We start from the raw sequence: 11,748 nt of genomic DNA on the forward strand, positions 1-11,748 counted from the left end.
AATAATAATACACATCAAGCAAGTTAGGAGTTTGCGGGAGTGCACGCTTGTTTGAGTTATTATAATTCGAAGTGTACGAGCGGAGCGCATACTCTACGGGGGTTCCAAGGGGGCAACGCCCCCTTGGCGGAGTCCGGGGGCAGTGCCCCTGGGAGCAGGGTCCAAGGGGTGGCAACCCCTGGCGGGGTCCAAGGGGTAGAGCCCCTGGTTGGGGTCGAGCTGTTAGGCAACTACCCTGGTTCAATTTCTCGAAAATCAGAGAAAATTCCCCACATTTTCTGGAAAATTGCCACATTTCGAAATGTTTAAACAATGACAGTTTGTCTAAAAATAGAGATAACTGCCATTAGGCAGTTACATCCCAAAATTCGTAGACAAGTTTTGATCACATTTCTTCTCGTTCAGACAATTCGCATACAAAGATACACTGGTTCAATTTCTCGAAAAATCAGAGTTGTATCCGATTAAATTATTCGGGTGAACCACCAAAATAATTTGATCTGAGAGTGATTACATGCCTCTCTGATCATTCGGTTTTCTGAAAATTCCCCAACAGTGTTCGCTTTGATGACCACAATTGGTACCTTGCTTATGAGTTTACAAGTGACCAGTTCTATGACAATGCACTAAGAAGCAGCAAATTGTTGAAATGGATGTAGAGAATACAATTTTTTTTTTTACTGAAGTTTGTTGGAATACAAGGGTAAACTCAATACGATTACAAACTAATGGCAGTAGACGAGCAACAAGCTGCGCCGCTACCCCTTTCTGAATAGCAAACCCTACCCTGCTAAACACAAATTTGATGATGTTTACGAACGGATTTGGCTTTTTGTTGCTTCAAACAGTTACATGAAAACATGTTTATGATCTCTAAAAGAGGGTGAACAAGAATTTGTCTGAGGTTTTATATGATGTCCTCAAGGAAGAAAAAACTGACATGATGGTTACCTTGACATGCATCTAAATTGTCAAAGCATATATGATCTAAAGTAGTGGAGAAGCCCACCAAGCCACCACAATAATGTTTAATCCAACTGAGATACACTTAACTTGTAGAATACATAATGAATTTTTAGAAATTTCACTTACAACTATCATTTTGGTTTAGACTCGACTAACATGGGGGCACAAAGGGTGCCATCAAGGGAATGACTCGTTTGATCATCATCTGTTTTTACCCACCATGAACCATATAATTTTATCTACAAGAGAAGCTATTAGACTTGTTGAAGTAAGATTGGACAATGTGTGTATACTGTGTTAGACATGATAAAGTTTTATCTACAAGATCAGCTATTCAACTTGTTGTATTAACACGGCCATTTTGTGAAATCGGGGAATTTTTAAACCTTGGGGAACTTTAGACCATAGATTAACTTTCTAAGTCTACAAACTTAGTTTGCTATCCCTTTTCAAAACCTTGAGGAATTTTCATGTAGACCCCAAAAATTTGCATAAAAGACTCTAGAAAATCAGCCAAAAATATCATGATATTTACCTAGACATATCTAGATATTATAGTGTAGAACTTTGTAAAAGAATAATCTAGATGGGGAACCATCTAGATTAGCTCCAAGTAGTATAAATAAGGGCTTTGAGATCTCATTTCAAACATTCCCCAAACACTTGTAAACACAATTCTCTCTTGTAAACTTCCTTTGTCAATACAAGGCTATTTACTTGTATACTTGGGGGATAGTGCACGGTCCTCCCAACCGCCAGAGTGATCTCACTCCGGGAGCCGCTACCCGACCAAGCTAGCTCCACGGTGACTTCCCCATGCCGAGTTCTTATCCTGGGCGACATATGCCACTCCCAAGACTCGAACCCGGTAACTCTGGGAAGAGGTGGGTGTCGGTGGCCAACTGGGCTACCCCAGTTGGTTTTTTTACTTGTATACTTGTGCACAAGTATTACAAGCAATTTTCTTGCGATCAAATGTTCTCTTTAACAAGTTCTATTACAAAAACTCAACGACACTAAGTCGGAAAGCTTACTTAGACGGTGATCTAAGGTCGTACACGAGTTGAGAAACTAACTTCATGACATGTCACTAGTCACCTTTGGAGTCCTTTTTCATGTTTCTTTTTTTCTTCACTATATGCCACTTAGAAACATACACTTCCCCGGTTTCAAATGCTTCTTGGATGGCCCCCTCTATCTATCTATACTTTTTATAAAAGGAGAAATAAGCATTGCATCACAATGCTTACGTGACAATCAGATACGTTGTCCAACAATGTTTGTCTTATGTCATTATTGTATCATAAATCCTTAATTTAAAATCTTCTTAAATGCATTTAAAATACAAAAATCAGATTTTACCCTTTTCATTTGTATTTCAAATTCACATCCCTCCAAAACCTCACATTATTACATCCAATTCCAAATTCGCATCCCTCCAAACCCTCACATTTCAAATTCACATACCACTTTCTCTCTCTACATCCTCTCATGCCAGATTCAAATTCATTTCAAAACCCGTGGTCTCTCTCTCTCTCTCTTTCTTCTTTGTGACACCAGCAACCAAAAAACTGATTTCATCTAGAATCGGTCCAAGTTTTCACTGTTGATTCCGACGAAGATGACACTGGAATCCCCGCCATTGACGCCACCAGCGAGGAATCGAAGGAAGACGAAGAAGAAGATGAGGTTAGATTTTTTTTTTCTGGATGTTGATGTGTTGAAGACGAAAAAGAAGTCAGGCCATCGCATAGTAGTCAAGCAAAATCGAGATTCTCAACGATTCAGAACTGAAGTTGAAGATTTAGATGGAAATACCCAGATGGGTTTTTTTTTGTGAAACCGATCAATTTACTAGCTTTTAGACTCCTAATCTCGTAATCTGCATTTAGATTTGGTTGTTGTACCAGTAGTCTTGTAATATGTAATTAGGTTTAGTTTTCATAGTCTGCAATTAGGTTTTAAATTCATAAAGAAGAACCCTATGCATTCAGATCTGGTTGTTGTACCTAAAAAGTGAAGTTCGTCATCCCTTTTTCTTTACAAGTTTGCAAAGAAGAACCCTCTGCAGGGTGATGAGGGTATAAAATCATGTTGTTTCTTGTTTTATTTCTCTCATTTTTAATACTTGATTCCTAATTTCATTTTTTTTGTTCCTATCAGAGATATGGGTTGCCCGGTCTTTTAAGAAGGGGTGGGAAGACTACTCTTCTTTCTCTACACAATAACCAAAAGACCAAGTTAGAAAAGATAAAAGCGCGGCGTCTATTGGCTAGGGAAGAGGAGGAAAAAAGGAATCAAGGAATGGAAATCAAAGAGGAGGAACAGAGGATAAAAACTTTAGAGGTACTCCTACAATAAACTTAACTTTTTTTGGTTAACTAATAATTATGAATATTCTGTTAATTATAAATAGCTTGAGAGCCCTTGAAGAAGCAACTGAGGACGGTGAACACTATGTTTCCAAAAGGCAGATTGTGAAAAAAAACGAACCAGGAAGAGGAAGAAAGCAAAGGTGATCGATCTGTACATAAGGGACTATAAAGAGCTTGGCAGCTGAGGTATATTCTACAGTTTTTATTTCATGTTTTGTCTGCTTTATGATTCTATTACCAATACTCAACCCACTCATTTTACTTTCTATAGTTACATGAATTTAGTTGGTTGTGTATGGCATTATCTTTTATAGCCATTGTCAGTGTGAAGTGATAGCATTGGTAGTGTTGTATTGTGATGATTTTGGCTTTATTCTCTCATAGGTCTGATGTGCATGTCAAAACGGCTGAAAGTTGCACCCGATGTATTGTCATTGCATCTAGCCCCTTTGAGCATTCCGTTTAAATTATTATTTAATTTATTAACTTATTTCAATAGTTAACGCACTGATAATCATGTTTTAACCAAACTCAACCTTGTTGTACTAAAACTTGCATGTTTTGCTCAGTGTTTGAGAGTATTTATTTTGCTATCTGTTTGAATAGTCTTGGGTAGGGGGATAACGTGTTATCTGTTAATTAAAATTTTAAGGTAAGTGGATTAAAACATTTTACAAAACAGCATACGTGTGTTCGGGCGGATACATTAGGTATATGTGGTGGGCCAACAACATACTGGAACTTATCCACAGTTAGTAGGGTGACACCTAGATAACCTAATTTATCTTTATATTGGATTGTTTTTATAGTTTATTTATATGTTTATATTGCAGGGATCTAAGAAAGACGGAGCGGGTGGGAAGCGTAAAGGGTCTAAAAGTGAGAAAACACATGTAAAATTTAATTTAACTGAAGTTTTTAAATTTATTTGCAAAAAGATGTTAACTTAAAGGTGTCTAAGACATATCATTTTAGAGGTGTCCAATTTAGATGTTAATTTAGAGGTGTCTAAGACAATTTTCTGTCAAAAAGTCAAAACTGGTGCAATTTTTAACCAAAAGCGGATTAAATCCAACTCAGTTTTGAATTGAAATAATCTGAAACTCTAGTTGCCGGTTTGGATTGTATAAAAATTAAATCTGTTTAAACGGATTGAAACTACAAAGGCAGCTTTCATTGAAAATCGATTGAAAATGCAAAGACATGTTAACTGAACTATACATGTTAATTTAAATGTGCCTAAGACAGTTTTTTTGGTCAAAAAGTCAAAACTGGTGTAGTTTTTAACCAAAAGCAGATTAGATCTAACTCGGTTTTGAACTGAAATAATCTGAGACTATAGTTGCCTATTTGGATTGTCACACCCCAACCGATGGCGGAATCATCGTGGCGCGGTACTGAGCGAAACAGATTGTCCAGAAGTTTCCATAACAACTATATTTACCAAATATTTAAAACAAAATGTCCCATACCATGTCATATCAAATAATACAAATTATTACACTTGTTTATTGTTGACCTAGGTCTTTCCTAGCCTCGATTTCACACCATGGAAAGCAAATAAGCATCCTAAGCACCTGTTACATACGTTAAAGTAAAAGTCAATACACATAGTGTAAAGGTGAGCATACAAGTTTGATAATAGCATATAGAGTTTGAAAGCGTTACGCATAACCAACACGTAAACAGTGTAAAATGAGGCATGTTAGTTATCGACATGAACCTATCGATACCAATGACTGCGGGTTGACTGCCCAAGTCAGTTCGCGATACACACTCACCACTGTGAGCCATGTAGGTAATTGTCCTCAACAACCCCCGAGTGAACGGGTGCTGAGTCCAAACTAATAGTACTATCGTTGCTAAGGCAGGTAGACAGCATTCCATGTGTAAACATAACAAACAAGCATTCATTAAGTCACGTATAACATGCAGTAACGGTTAGCGTTTAAAGTATTGCGTAGTGTGTTCGATGTGATTTAGTATAAGTAACGTATGTAACACCTAAAAGTGCGTAAAGCAAAAAGGGATCGAGTATACTCACAGCGATTGATGGATTGAAGAGAGCGCTAGAGAGTAGGGTTAGCCTGAATAGATTGATAACATAACGATAAGCGATGCGTAAATCAATGCAAAGTGCAAGTGAGTCGGACAGCAGTTCGATCGGATGGTTGTCCAATCGGACAGCCGATCGTTCGGTTGACAGTCCGCTCGGATGGTCATCCGGTCGGGTGACCTTTCGAGTGGATTGTTACTTCCTTTGGGAAAAATGTGTTTATGTATGATGGCTTGACTTTTGAAGTTTTCGTTGTAGTATTTTGAAAACATCAAAGTATCTCTACCTTTCAGGTCGGTCGATCAAACGGTCGTTCAATCGGACGGCAACCCAATTGGTTGGGCACTTCAGTGAGAACAAGTTCACGACAGGTTGTCACGCTATCGGACGGTCGTTCGATCGGGTGGCCTCCTTTGTGCATTGAACATGTTGAAAATTGTTTAAGTGTTGAAGTTTCGAAACATCACATAGTCGGATGGTCGGTCGATCGAGTGGTAGCTCGATCGGACGGTAATCCGCTCGGTGTTCCAAAAGCCTTGAGAGTTGATTTGAAAATTAAGGTGGGACCAAGGTGCAAGTCGTTCGGATTGGCCAGTCGTTTGGATTGGCTGTTCGATCGGACAGCAATCCGATCGGACGACACTCTGTCCTGGTCGACCTGTTCGTCTTACACTTGGTTGTTTTGATTGTTTGTCGTTTTATCGAGATGATGTGATAACGTGCCAAACAACAGAAACCTCATCAATACTTGGTACTCCTGATCGGACAGGAACCACCCAAATCCGGCCAGTTAACTGTTCGTGACGGTGTTCCATGTTTAACCCGGAATCGGTAAACCTCGTGGATAGAATCCAGATCTTGAACCAACGCAACCACATGAATGAGTAGGAAGTCGGTACAAGCTTCGATTCTATTGGTTTTGAGTGCATTGAGTGTAAAAGAGTTGAAAGAAAGTTGGAAAACCTTCTCTCAATTCCTTTTTCACCGTGAATATGTTTAGATCTATGAAAGATCTTTGTTTGTTTATGTGGAAATCAGTTAGATCTAAGTTGTTCTCGGTGGATCGAGGCCAAAACATGAAGTTCTTCAAGAACACATGATAACGTCATCCTAGAACACCTTGAATCTTGATGATTTCACGGTTAAAGGTTAAGATTTGGAAGATAGAAAGGTGTAGGAGTGCGTGTAGATTAAGGAAGTACAAGATTTAGGACGAGATCTTACCGGAATTACGAGAAATCGAAGAAAAAGCAAGGTGAAAGCGCTGGTCGGACGTCAGTTGCCAAAAGTAGAAAGTATGATGGTGACAAAGGGTATTTATAGGGTTACCCAAAGAGGAAATGGAGCTGGCCGATCGGGTGGCAGCCCGGTCGAACAGCTGTCCGATCGAGCGGCTGGTTGATCGGCTGGCCTCCTAATCGATCAGTCGCTTGGTTCGAGTGTTTGACGCGACGAGTTTTGTTGTTTCGATTGCGATTGCAAGCGTTTCGATGTGATGGAATTTCCTGGTCAAATTACTTTTAATCCCAACTACTATATCAACATGCAAGCCTCCTTATTTCGTATTCGTTTAGCGTTTGCGATTCGATTGCGATTGAGTTTCGATTGCATTTCGATTGATTACCACACATAACATAAATAAACATGCACAGGTAACACATAAGGCACACATACACGTATAATAGTAACCAAAATGAGTAATTCGTGTTGCGAGCGCGATTGCGATAAGCAACAAGCGATCAAATATGCGATAATTATCGAATAAACCTCGATTATTAATAGATACTCCACATAATACAACTAACGTTAAGCATAAGCTAGACAAACTACGAGTCAAAGAAGTCAAAACAGGATTAGAGCAAGGAGGGACAGATCACAATTATTGACTTCAATCTTGACTTCGACTTTGACTTTCGAAACACGGGGTGTTACAGCCTCCCATTGTTTAGGGAATTTCATCCCGAAATTAGGATTCAGCCGTTACAAACAACTGTGGGTACTTCTCCTTCATGTCGCTTTCAAGTTCCCAAGTGAACTCTGCGCCTCGTTTACCTTCCCATCGGACTTTCACAATAGGAATGTGCGAGCGTCTGAGCTGCTTGGTTTGGCGATCCATGATCTCGACAGGCTTCTCCACGAAGTGTAGTGTTTCGTTTATTTGAAGATCATCAAGAGGTACAATTAAATCATGCTCAGCCAGGCACTTTCGGAGGTTTGACACATGGAAAGTCTGGTGGACATTACTAAGTTCCTCCGGTAGTTCGAGTCTGTAGGCGACTTTTCCGATCCTTTCCAAAATCTTAAAAGGTCCATCATATCGAGGCGCTAGTTTCCCTTTCTTGCCGAACTTGACCACACCCTTCCAAGGTGATACCTTTAGGAGTACGTAGTCGCCAACGTCAAATTCACGGGGCTTGCGTCATCTATCGGCGTAACTTTTTTGACGACTCCGAGCTTTCAGCAAGTTGTGTCTTATTTGGAGGATTTTATCAGTTGTTTCTTGCAATAGCTCGGGACCGGTTAGTTGCGAGTGACCGATTTCGTGCCATACAATAGGCGATCGACATCGTCTTCCGTATAAAGCCTCAAATGGTGCCATTTGAATGCTGGAATGATAACTGTTATTATACGAGAATTCGACTAACGGCAGGTAAACGTCCCAATTACCACCGAAATCTATGACACACGAACGGAGCATGTCTTCAAGGGTACGAATCGTTCTCTCAGTCTCACCGTCGGTTTGAGGATGGAATGCGGTGCTTAGATTAAGCGTAGTACCGAGAGCCGCTTGAAACGTTTCCCACAGTCGCGAGGTAAACCGAGCATCACGGTCAGAGATGATGTCGCGAGGCGTCCCATGATTGCAAATGATCTCATCGGTGTAGATTCGGGTTAATCGTTCTACCTTGTAGTCTTCCCGTATCGGTAGAAAATGAGCAGATTTGGTCAGGCGGTCAACGACAACCTAGATGCTGTCGTGACCTGATGACGTACGCGGGAGTTTGGTTATGAAATCCATAGCTATACTCTCCCACTTCCATATCGGGATTGGGGGTTGTTCGAGTAAGCCAGAGGGTCTTTGGTGCTCGGCCTTAACCTTCGAGCAGGTCAGGCACTTTCCAACGTAGAGAGCGATATTCCTTTTCATGCCCGGCCACCAGTTTTTATAGCGAAGGTCCTGGTACATTTTGTCGGCACAGGGATGAATAGAATATTGGGATTTGTGGGCTTCGTCCATCAGAATCTGTCGCAAATCGTTCCGCTTAGGGATCCAAATTCGGTCCAGATAGTGGAATATCCCATTCAATTTATTAACAAGTTGGGCTCCATCGTGGTGAATTCTTTCCTTCTTCAAAGTGCGCTCGGTAAAACACGCATGCTAGGCGTCGCGAATGAGGGTTTCGAGATGATGTTGGGCGGGAACATTGGGGATACTGTGCAGATAGGTTCGTCGGCTTAAAGCGTCGGCAACGACATTTGCTTTGCCTGGATGATAACGAATCTCATAGTCGTAATCATTGAGAAGTTCTACCCAACGGCGTTGACGCATATTAAGTTCTTTCTGGTCAAAGATGTGTTGTAGGCTCCTATGATCGGTGAAGATCGTACACTTGGTACCATAAAGGTAGTGTCGCCAAATCTTTAATGCAAAAACAACCGCGCCTAGCTCGAGGTCATGGGTTGTATAGTTCTTCTCGTGGATCTTGAGCTGACGAGATACGTAAGCGATAACCTTGTCTCGTTGCATAAGAACACAACCAAGACCAAGGTTCGAGGCATCACAATAGACAATAAAGTCGTCGTTTCCGTCGGGCAAGGTGAGGACAGGAGCGTTGCAAAGCATATGCTTGAGGGTTTGGAAAGCAGACTCTTGTTCAGTTCCCTAAACAAAAGGTTAGTCTTTATGGGTGAGAGCGGTAAGCGGCACAGCGATTTTTGAGAACCCTTCGATAAATCGACGATAATAGCCCGCCAGTCCGAGAAAAGAACGAACTTTAGACGGGTTCTTCGGTGTAACCCAAGTCTTAACTGCTTCAATCTTCGCGGGATCGACATGAATACCTTGACTATTGACAATGTGACCGAGGAATTAAACTTCCTCCAGCCAAAATTCACACTTGGAGAATTTAGCATAGAGTCGATTCCATTGGAGTAGTTCGAGAACCAAAGTAGATGTTGTGCGTGTTCGGCTTTTGACTTGGAATAGACCAGGATATCATCGATGAACACGATGACGAAGCGGTCAAGAAAAGTCTTACACACCCGATTCATCAGATCCATGAAAACCGCGGGTGCGTTAATTAAACCAAAAAGCATAACAACGAACTCATAATGGTCGTATCGAGTGCGAAAGGCGGTTTTGGGAAAATCTTCCTCTTGAATGCGTAGCTGGTGATAGCCTGAGCGTAGATCGATCTTCGTGAAATACATAGCACCTTGTAGTTGATCAAACAAATCGTCAATTCGAGGCAGGGGATAACGATTCTTGATTGTCAACTTATTCATTTCCCAATAGTCGATGCACATCCTGAACGACCCATCCTTCTTTTTGACGAAAAGGACTGGTGCGCCCCATGGAGAGGTGCTCGGGCGAATGAAGCCTTTATCAAGTAGTTCCTAGAGCTGACTCGAGAGTTCATGCATTTCCGACGGAGCGAGTCGATAAGGAGCTCTAGCAATAGGGTTTGCTCCCGGAATGAGGTCGACACGAAAGTCCATATCACGACTTGGCGGAAGTCCGAGAAGATCCTCCGGGAAAACGTTAGGAAATTCTCGAACTACAGGAACATCGGTTACACCTGGCCTTCCTTTCTTTTCCTTCTCCGCTACTACAGTGTTAGCCAAGAAAGCTCTGTATTCCTTGCGGAGATACATGCTAGCTTGGACACACGACATAAGCTTGAGACCTTTCGAAGGAGTTTCGCCAAAGACACACAATAAATCACCATTCACAAGCAAGAATCGAATCATCTTATCAAAGCACACAACTTCAGCATGGTTTTCACGAAGAAAGTCCATGCCTACTATGATGTCAAAACTTCCGAGCTGCATCGGAATGAGATCTATTGGAAAGATGTGATTGTTGAGTTTGAGAGTACAATCACGGAGTACAGAATTGACAGCGACAGTTCTTCCGGTGGCGACTTCGACATCGAACGTCGAGGATAGATGGGAGCGCTTACGATTAAGGAGCTTCTCGAATTCAAACGACACAAAATAGTTATCGGCTCCAGTATCAAACAAACACGAAGCATAAATACCGTTTACGAGAAACGTATCATTAACCACATTGTTGTCGGCTTGTGCTTGGCGCGCGTTAATGTTGAACGTTCTGGCGCGGGTGGCTTGTTGCTGTTGCTGTTGAGGCTGCTGCTGTGGCTGTTGCTGAGGCTGCTGTTGCTGGGGCTCTTGTTTCACAACCCTATTCGGGCACATGTTCGCAAAGTGGTTAGGATCACCACATGCGAAGAAGACTCTGGCGTTGATCGTGGGTGCCTGAGCCGCTTGCTGACCTTAAGGGGCTGGGAGCAGAGCTTGATGAGCAGTGGCTTGAGCTGGTGCTTGACGAGGACCAGCACGACAGTTAGCAGTGAAGTGGTCGTACATATTGCAGTGAGCGCAGAAACGACAAGCGAGACCCACCGGGTGATGATAAGAACATGTTGGGCAGACAGGGTGGGGGCCTGTGTATGCATGCTTTGCAGGCGGTGCATAAGTAACTGGTGCTGGGCGGTGGTGAGACTGCTGCTGGGCCGGTATGGCTTGAAGTGGAGCAGTAGTGGTAGTGACGGCACAGTTCTTGTTGCTTGAGCTGCTATTGTTGTTCTTCTTCTTGCGGTGCGAGGACTTTGTCGATTGGGCGGCGACGGTTTCGGCAGTTGATGCGGCGGTGACTTGGTGCAGGTTCTTCGAAGTTTTATCCCAAAAATCAGCTTTTACCCGCTTGTTGTTGATTTCGGCGGCAAGCAAGTATATTTCTTCGATCGTTGCTGGCTTTGCGGCATGCACAAAATCTGCAACACAGTCGGGTAGAGCTCTAATGTACTTCTTGATCGTCATGTCAGGCGTCTTCACTTGATCGGGGCAGATGATGCTGAGCTACTTAAAGCGAGCAGTCAGGGCAGCGTTGTCACCTTCCTTCTGCTTAGTGTGCCAGAACTCATCCTCCAGCTTCTGGCGCTCATGGGGAGGGCAGAACTCTTCGAGCATAACGTTCTTCAACTCGTCCCATGACAAACCATAGGCTGCATCATTTCCGCGCTTGTTCCTTTCAGCCGTCCACCAGTCTAGAGCGCGGGACTGGAAGACGCCGGTAGCGTTCAATGTGCGGAGATTATCAGGACATCCGCT

The 11,748-nt window shown here is 42.3% G+C and overlaps 1 long non-coding RNA gene across 1 annotated transcript; it reads left to right on the forward strand.

The window, feature by feature from the left end:
- The first annotated feature begins 1,634 nt into the window (after positions 1 to 1,634).
- On the forward strand, positions 1,635 to 4,416 carry LOC110909498. Its single transcript, XR_002575403.2, has 4 exons — positions 1,635 to 3,047; positions 3,130 to 3,312; positions 3,383 to 3,527; positions 4,175 to 4,416. It is a non-coding gene; the product is annotated as an uncharacterized LOC110909498 (long non-coding RNA).
- Positions 4,417 to 11,748: the final 7,332 nt, after the last annotated feature.

Source organism: Helianthus annuus, chromosome 15 (assembly GCF_002127325.2).
Source record: "Helianthus annuus cultivar XRQ/B chromosome 15, HanXRQr2.0-SUNRISE, whole genome shotgun sequence".
NCBI lineage: Eukaryota > Viridiplantae > Streptophyta > Magnoliopsida > Asterales > Asteraceae > Helianthus > Helianthus annuus.